Here is an 8,060-nt window from a genome sequence, read left to right as displayed (position 1 = left end):
ACTTTTTTTCCCCTCTAGAAAAATGTACATGCTCATTAAAGAAAATTAGTAAAAACAAAGAAGTTTAATGAAAATAAAACTAGTCATAATTTTAAAACACTTTAAAAATATTTTGGGGTATTTATTTTTTAATATTATTACTTAATTATTATTTTCACACTGGTTTGTATCTTGCTTTCTTCTCTACTCAGCTTGACATTTGAGAGCATTTTCTTTTTTTCTTCTTTTTGTTTTTTTTTTTTGAGACCCGGGTCTCATTCTGTTGCCTAGGCTGGAGTGCAGTGGTACAGTCAGGCAGTGGAGGTCACCGCAGCCTTGAACTCCTGGTCTCATATGATCCTCTCACCTCAGCCTCCCAAGTAGCTGGGACTACAGGCGTGTGCCATCACACCTGGCTAATTTTTGTATTTTTTGTAGAGACGGGGGTCTCACCATGTTGCCCAGGCTGGTCTTCAACTCCTGGGCTCAAGCAATCCACTAGCCTCGGCCTCAAAGTGGTAGGTGTGAGCCACTGCGCCTGGTCGCCTGGTCGAGTGTTTTCCACTTCAGTAAGATACTTTATTAACACTTTAGATGTTGCAGAGTGTTCACGTGAGAAGTTGCATGGTTTACTTTAAACTTTCCCCTTTTGCTAGACATTTAGAGAGTTTTCATGCTTGCAACTAAATCTTTGCCTTTTGTATTTCCTTAGGATACAGTCTCAAAATTGGAATTACTAGGTAAGAGAGAATAGCAGTCTTTTTATATTGTGATAAAATACACATAACATAAAACTTACTATTTTAGCCATTTTTAAATGTACTGTTCAGTGGCATTAAGTATATTCACATTATTCAACAGTCATTACCATCATCTATCCCCATAACTTTTTCATCTTCTCAAACTGAAACACTATACCAATTAAACAATAACTCCCCATTTCCTTCTTTCCCCAGCCCCTGACAAGCACCATTCTACTTTTTGTCTCCATGAATTTGACTACTTCACATAAGTGGAATCACACAATATTAGTGCTTTCGTCACTGGCTTATTTCACTTCGCATAATGTCTTCAAGGTTCATCCATGTTGTAGACTGTGTCAGAATTTCACTCCTTTTTAGGATGAATAATATTCCATTGTATGTATATACCATGAATGGACATTTGGATGGTTTTCACCTGTTGGCTATTGTGAATAATGCTGCTATGAACATTAGTGTACAAATATCCAGGCCCTTACTTTCAATTCATACACCCAAAAGTCACAATACTTCCTCTTAAGTAAGAAGTATATACCCAAAAGTAGAGTTGCTGGATCAGATGGTAATTCTGTGTTTAATTTATCCATGAACCTCCATACTGTTTTCCACAGTGGCTGCACCATTTCCCATTCTCCCCAGCAATGTTTGAGGGCTCCAATTGCTCCACATGCTTGCCAATACTTGTTATTTTGTGTGTGTTTTATCTTTTTTTGGTTATAGTAGCCATTCTAATAGATGTAAAGTGATATCTCATTGTGGTTTTGATTAGCATTTCCCTAATAATTAATGATATTGAGCATCTTTTCATGTGCTTATTGACATCTGTATATCTTCTTTGGAGAAATGTTTATTCAATATATATATTTTTTGAGACATGGTCTTGCTCTGCCACCCAGGCTAAGGTACAGTAGCACCATCATGTTTCACTGCAGCCTTGACCTCCTGGGTCCAAGTGATCTTTCCATCTCAGCCTCCCAAGTAGCTGGGATGCAGGCATGGACCACCACACCTGGCCAAGTTTTTTATTTTGTGTAGCGGCTGTGTCTTGCTGTATTGCCCAGGCTGGTCTTGAACTCCCGGGCTTGAGTGATTCCCTTGCCTTGCCCTCCCAAAGTGCTGAGATTATAGGTGGGAGCCGCTGAGCCTGGCCTAAGTTTTTTGTCCATTTTTTCACCATGACATTTACATGTATACATTTAATATTTAAGAGATTAAAACGTATAACACATTCATGCAAATGAGAAATGGACATATTAAAAAGCATATTAGATAGCATTAAGCTATCATAACATCAAACTTTTGGTATACAACAAATAATGAACATAGAGAGTGTTAAATATCTTTATTAGAAAGTTTGATGAGTTAATCAGGTAAACAAACAGAATTTATGACAGGTAAACATAGTGTACATGTTATTTTTAAATACCAGACAAAAGCATTTAAAATAAAAAGTTGGCCGGGCGTGGTGGCTCACGCTTATAATCCCAGCACTTTGGGAGGCCGAGGCAGGTGGATCACGAGGTCAGCAGATTGAGACCATCCTGGCTAACACGGTGAAACCCTGTCTCTACTGAAAATACAAAAAATTAGCTGAGCTTGGTGGCGGGCACCTGTAGTCCCTGCTACTCGGGAGGCTGAGGCAGGAGAATGGCGTGAACCCAGGAGGTGGAGTTTACAGTGAGCCGTGATCACGCCACTACACTCCAGCCTGGGTGACAGAGCAAGGCTCTGTCTAAAAAAAAAAAAAAAAGAAGTTTTAGGCCTCAAAATGTCACTAACTTTATGAAAGTAGAAATCTGACAGACCATATTTTCTAAACTCTGTGAAATGACAGTAGAAATGTCAGTGAAAGTGAAATCAACAAGTAATATCTAGCCACATGCAAATTTTATTTAAGATCAACTTAAATAACTATTGGATTAATATGAAAATTAAAGCTAAGAATATTTTACGAAGTCATGGAAGTACTTAAGAGGAAGTCTTGTTACTGGAGTGAAAAGACTTTAATTCATCTAATTCTTTTTTAAAAAATTTCCATTTTATTTTAGGTTTGGGGGTACACATGCAGGTTTGTTACATGGATATGTTGTATAATGCTGAGGTTTGAGGTAGAAATGATCCTGCTACCCAGATAGTGAGCATAGTACCCAATAGGTAGTTTTTCAAGTCTCTCTCCCCTCCCTCCCTCTGTAGTAGTTGCCAGTGTCCATGTTCTCATATGTGTACTCAACGTTTAGTTCCCACTTATAAGTGAGAACATGCAGTATTTGGTTTTCTGTTCCTGTCTCAATTCACTTAGGATAATGGCCTCCATCTGCTTCTATGTTGCTGCAAAGGACATGATTCCATTCTTTTTTATGGCTGCATAATATTCCATGGTGTATGTGTGCCATGTTTTCTTTATCCAGTCCACCACTGTTGGGCATCTAGATTGATTCCACATCTTTGCTATTATGAATAGGGCTCTGAGGAACACACAAGTATATGTGTCTTTTGGTTGAATGATTTATTTTCTTTTGGGTATACACCCAGTAATGGGATTGCTGGGTCAAATGGTAGTTCTGTTTTCAGTTCTTTGAGAAATCTCCAAACTGCTTTCCATAGAGGTTGTACTAATTTACATTCCCACCAACAGCGTACAAGCATTTCCTCTTCTCTGCAACCTCACCAACATCTGTTATTTTTTGACTTTTTAGTAATAGTCATTCTGATTGGTGTGAAATGGTATCTCATTGTGGTTTGATTTGCATTTCTCTAATGATTAATGATGTGGAGCATTTTTCCCTGTTTTTTGGCCACTTGTGTGTCTTCTTTTGAGAAGTGTCTGTTCATGTCCTTTGCCCACTTTTCAATGAGGTTATTTGTTTTTTGCTTTTTGAATTAAGTTTTTTATAGATTCTGGATATCAGACCTTTGTCTGATGCATAGTTTGTGAATATTCTCTCTCATTCTGTAGGTTGTCTGTTTACTGTGTTAATAGTTTTTTGTTTGTTTGTTTTGTTTTGCCATGAAGAAGCTCTTGAGTTTAATTAGGTCCCACTTGTCTATTCTTGGTTTTGTTGCGATTGCTTTTCAAAACTTCATCATAAAATCTTTGCCAAGGCCTATGTCCAGAATGGTACTTCCTAGGTTTTCTTCTAAGATTTTTATATTTTTAGGTCTCACAGTTAAGTCTTTAATCCATCTTAAGTTGATTTTTGTGTATGGCAAAAAGTAGGCGTCCAGTTTCATTCTTTTTGTATATGGCCAGCCAGTTAGCCCAGCACCATTTATTGAATAAGAAGTTCTTTCTGTATTGCTTATTTTTGTTGACTTTGTGAACATCAGATGGTTACAGGTGTGTGGCTTTATTTCTAGGTTTTCTGTCCTGTTTCATTGGTATATGTGTCTGTTTTTGTGCCAGTACCATGCTGTTTTGGTTACTGTAGCCTTGTAATATAGTTTGAAATTGTGTAATTTGATACCTCTGGCTTTATTCTTTTTGCTTATTTGCCCATTTTTGAATTGAGTTTGTTGTTGTCATTGTTGCTATTGTTAAATTGTAATTCTTTATATATTCTGGATATTATCCTCTTATCAGGTATATGATTTGCAGATATTTTCTCCACATTGCAGGTTACTTTTCCACTCTGTTGATAGTGTCCTTTTGTTTATTATAAACAAAAGATTTAATTTTGATGAAGTCGAATTTACCTGTTTTTTCTTGTGTTGTCTGTGTGTTTCGTGTCATATCCAAGAAGTTATTGCCAAATCTAATGTCATGAAGATTTTTCACCTCAGAGTTTTATAGTTTAAATTCTTATGTTTAGGTGTTTGATCCATTTTTGGGTTAATTTTTGTATATGGTATAAGGTAAGGATCCAACTTCATTCTTTTGCATGTGGATATTTAGTTTTCCCAGCACCATTTGTTGAAAAGACCGTTGTTTCCCCATTAAAGAGTCTTGACACCCTTGTCAAAAATTAATTGATTATTTATTAAAGGGATTATTTCTGGGATATCAATTATTTTCCATTGATATTTATGTCTGTCCTTATGTCAAAATCATACTATTTTCATTACTGTAGCTTTGTAGTATGTTTTGAAATCAGAAAGTATAGGTTCTTTAACTTTGTTCTTCTTTTTCAACATTGTTTTGGCTATTTAGGATTTGTTGATATTTCATATGAATTTTAGGAATTTTCTTCCTCCTTCATTTTTGAAGGATAGTTTTGTAGATACAGACTTCTGGGTTGATGGTCTTTTTCTTTTGTCACTTTTTATATGTCATCCCACTACCTTCTGGCCTCCATGATTTCTGATGAGAAATCAGCTGTTAATCTTATTGCAGATCAATTGTAGATGATGTCTGACTTTTCCTGCTTTCAAAATTCTCTTTGTCTTTTGAAATTTTGGTGATAATGTGTCTAGGTGCAGGTCTCTTTGAATTTATTCTACTTGAATTTTGTGAAGCTTCTTGAATGTGTAGTTTAATGTTTTTCATCAAATTTAGACATTTTAGCTATTATTTCATCAAATATTCTTTCTAACTCTTTCTTCCCTCTTCTTCTGAGACTTCCAGTGGGTGCATCTTGGTATACCTGATGGTGCTCCACATATCCCTGAAGTTCTGTTCATTTTTGTTATTCTTTCTGTTCCTCAAATTGTATAATCTTATTTGGCTTACCTTCAAGTTTACTGTTCTTTCTCCTGCCTGACCAAATCTGATGCTAAGTCCCTCTAATGAATTTTTATTTCAGTTATTGTACTCTTCAACGCTAGAATTTGTATTTGTTTTTATTTTTTTATTTTTTTACTATTTCTAGCTCTTTTTTTTTTTTTTTTTTTTTTTTTTTTTGATGGACTGTCACTCTGTCACCCAGGCTGGAGTACAGTGGTGCGATCTTGGCTCACTGCAACCTCCACCTTTCGGGTTCAAGCAATTTTCCTGCCTGATTTCTAGCTCTTTATTGATCATTCTTATACTTTTCTTTAGACATGGTTTCCTGTAATTCTTTGCATATATTTAAAATACTTGATGTAATGTCTTTATCTATTAATGTAAGTCTAATGTATCAGCTTCCTTCTAAGGTCAGCCAGAGTTAAGAATTTAAGGTCTTTTTGGGTCTTTCCTGGGCATTTACACAGTACTGGGTATTTGCACATCCTATGCATTTGTGTGATCTTCTAGATTCCCAAGAATATGTGGAGCTTTTCAAACCACCAATGAATATCTCATTTGCCAGCTTTTCCTTTTAATTTTTTTGGTATACTTATTGTTTGTTTGTTTGCCCCAACTGTTATCACAGCCTCAGACAGCTGTGATCTTAAACAACTGCCACTATTTTTGATGAATGTGTTTCAGGGAAAAGGCTATTTGCACTGAGATCTGAGACTGGTCAAAGATAAAAACTGTGAGTGGGTTTTTCCAGATAACTTCTAGGTAGATGAAATAATGACAGTTCTATGTGAATTAAGATTTGGAGAAGCTCCAGCCTTTTTCTGTGCCCTTTAGAGGCTGCTAGGCTACTGTTTTTCACAATAATTGTGTGGCTATTGGCTTTCAGAGCAACCATGGGTCTAGGGATAGAGGAATGAGACTAAAGCAAGTTAAAATGCCACAAAGCTTGCTGTTGTTACTGAGGTTTAACCATTTTCTTTCTTTTCTTTTCCTTTTTTTTTTTTTTTCTTTTCTTTTTCTGAGATAGAGTCTTGCTCTGTTGCTCAGGCTGGAGTGCAGTGGTGTGATCTTGGCTCGCTGCAACCTCTGCCTCCTGGGTTCATGTGATTCTTCTCCCTCAGCCTCCCAAGTAGCTGGGACTACAGGTGCATACCGCCACACCTGGCTAATTTTTGTATTTTTAGTAGAGATGGGGTTTCACCATATTGGCCAGGCTGGTCTTGAACTCCTGATCTCGTGATTCCCCTGCCTCAGCTTCCCAAAATGCTGGGATTACAGGCATGAGCCACCACACCTGGCCTTAACCATTTTCTTAAATAAACACTCCCCATATTATTGCAAGCCTTTGGTTAATTACCAGGTTCTGAAAAAGTTGGTTTTGACAATTTTTGCAGTGTTCTTATGGTGTTTATATAGAGGGGAAGATTTCCAGAGGTCCTTGCTCTGTCATTTCTGCTGTTACCACCTCCATTGCTTCTTGAAATTTGTTTGTTGACAGGAAGTCAGATGGTAATTTGATTCTTGTTAATTTTAGGTACTTTGTTTTTAGGCATTATGAACTTTTACCATAATATGTCCAGGTTGGTCCTTTCATTCAAGGACATGTGCATTTCCTCAGCTATAGGAAATTTTCTTCTACCATTTCTTTAATGAGTTCCTTTCTTAGATTCTCTTTCTTCTAGATGTACCCTCCATGTCTTTGTCATACGTTTAATCTCTTTTTCCTGTTATTTTTTTCTGGAGGAGTTTCTCTCCTCCACCTCTTTGCTAAGTCTATCCTATGCTGTGTCAATCTGCGTTCGGCCCACCTGCTGGGCTTTGATGACTTTCATTTTTGAAGGTTAGTTCTTTTCTTAGTTGTAATTCGTCCTCTCTGTCACAGTAAGAGTTTTCTTCAAATCTTTGGTGGTTTATGATTGTGTATTGCTTTCTGATTTGAGAGGCCCAGAAGGTGTGTCTGAGAATGTGCTGCCTCTGGCGGTAGGGCAGGACGTGGGGCCGGGCAGGTGAGTCAGTGGAGTCTTCTGGCCAAGATGCTTCCCTTCCTTCTGGGTGAGGCCAACCCCCAGAAGCATTGCCCTCCTTCTCTGTGCAAACACTGGGTGTGGACGCCTCTGGGGCTTGCTGTGCCTACTCTTTGGCATGCATGTGCGTGTGTGTGCGTTTGTGTGCATGTGTGTTTGTGTGCATGTGCATGGGAGCACCTGCCTGACGGTCCTACTGTGATGTCCCACCAGCTCTGATGGTGGCCCAGAATCACCCTGGTCTGCACAAGCTCCCAATATCCTCTTCATCTAATTTAAGGAGTCATCCCCACTCCATGCAACTGCCTCTCCTGGATGTGTTTTGTATTCATTACTCTGATTTGATCTGTCTTGTGTCTTTCAGGAATGGCTCATTATTTCTGGCTAGATGCTGCCTTTCTTTATTTACCTTCACTGTTTCCAATTCACTTATTTAAAATTATTTTCTGTCATTTCTAGTGACTTGATGTGGGGGAGTGTAGGCTGTGGCGTGTCTTCAGTCACCCTTCTTTATTCACCCTTCTCAGGTGATTTTGTCAAAGTCATTTGAGGTTTGCCTGTGGACTATAAATTCAGATAAACTACTCATTGATAATCAGAGGAGGAGATAACTTTTGCCCCCAATATCTTTGTAAA

This window comes from Trachypithecus francoisi, unplaced genomic scaffold (genome assembly GCF_009764315.1).
Source record: "Trachypithecus francoisi isolate TF-2019V2 unplaced genomic scaffold, Tfra_2.0 Lachesis_group13, whole genome shotgun sequence".
Taxonomy (NCBI): Eukaryota; Metazoa; Chordata; class Mammalia; order Primates; family Cercopithecidae; genus Trachypithecus; species Trachypithecus francoisi.
This window is presented reverse-complemented; position numbering follows the sequence as displayed.